Here is a 1,737-nt window from a genome sequence, read left to right on the forward strand (position 1 = left end):
AATCTTCGTGGTATAAGCTAGATTGATGGCGGCATTCATGAGAGTCCGGAAAGTCTAAACCTTGTCTGTGGTATTCCGAGTAGGACTCTGGGATTGAATGACTGTGACGTGCTTCAAACTCGTTAGTGCTGGGCGTAGTGACAAACGCAAAAGGATAGTAAATCCTATTCCGATATGATTGAGAACCTGCAGATGATTAGCCGTGCGGTGACAGTGCACCCGGACCATTTTCACTGGAAGGATGGATGGTAGCCATTGACAACGGTGATCCACCAACACACTGCTTGCCATAGGAGGACGTGCATGCATGAATCAGAAGACAGAGGAAAGCAGAGATTCAGAACACAAAGCATCTCCAAAACTCCAATATATTCTCCATTACTGCACAACAAGTAACCTTTAATCAATGCTCTCTTGTTTATTCGCAATTCAACTGATAAATATAATTGACTTCCTGACTAAGAATTACAAGATAACCATAGATTGCTTCAAACCAACAATCTCCGTGGGATTCGACCCTTACTCACGTAAGGTATTACTTGGACGACCCAGTGCACTTGCTGGTTAGTGGTACGCGTTGTGAAAAGTGTGATTCACAATTCGTGCACCAAGTTTTTGGCGCCGTTGCCGGGGATTGTTCGTGTTTGGACAACTAACGGTTTATTTTGTTGCTTAGATTAGGAAAAAAATTTCTTTTTTTTGTTTAGAGTCTCCTATTATTGTCGTGTTAAAATTTTAGAATCCTTATTTTCTTTTTAAAATATTTTTCAAAAATAATTTCTCTATTAAATCCTGTGCCAAACTTTAAGTTTGGTGTTTTCTTGTTGATTTTTCTGTGTTTTTCAAAAATTTTAGTTTGGTTTTCTAAAAATTTTAAGTTTGGTGTTCTTCCTTCATGTTCTTGTGTTTTTGTGAGTCTTCAAAGTGTTCGTAAGTTTTCCTTGTGTCTTGATCTTAAACTTTTTAAGTTTGGTGTTCCTTGGTGTTTTTCCTCCAAAATTTTCAAAAACAAGGAGCATTAGATTTAAAAATTTTAAATCTTGGGCTATCTTATTGTTTTTCTCTCTCTTCTTAAAATTCAAAAATATCTTTTCTCTCTATTTTAAAGCATCTTTTTCGAAATCTATTTCTAAAATTTAGATTTTTATTTCAAAATTTAAAGAGTTTCTGGCACAGTTTCTACAGATTGCTGACACAGTACATGATAAAGAAATAGATCAGGATGTCTACAGAATATTACTATTTCTATTTGCTGTAAAAGATCAAGCTAAGAGGTGGTTGAATAACCAACCTAAGGCCAGCATAAGGACTTGGAAACAACTGACAGACAAATTCCTGAATCAATACTTTCCCCCAAAACGGATGACACAGCTAAGGCTGGACATCCAAGGCTTTAAACAAGGAGATAATGAATCTCTTTATGATGCCTGGGAGAGATACAGATAGCTGTCAAAACAAATAACAGAAAAATGCCAAGCAATTCAACTAAGAAGTGGAAAAGCATTAACTACCCCACTTCAAAGCAGCAGGAAACCAAGAAATGAGCAAACCACCCAAAATCCATCTGAGGACAGTAAGAGCCCAGGGAAAAATAATTCTGGCGCTAAAACGCCAGAAAATTGGTGGAAGGCTGGCGCTGAACGCCTAGACCATGGCCAAAACTGGCGTTCAACACCAGAAACAAAGCAGGATTGGCGTTCAACGCCAGAAATGGGCAAGGATCTGGCGTTGAACGCA

The sequence above is a fragment of the Arachis ipaensis genome, chromosome B06, assembly GCF_000816755.2.
Source record: "Arachis ipaensis cultivar K30076 chromosome B06, Araip1.1, whole genome shotgun sequence".
Lineage (NCBI taxonomy): Eukaryota > Viridiplantae > Streptophyta > Magnoliopsida > Fabales > Fabaceae > Arachis > Arachis ipaensis.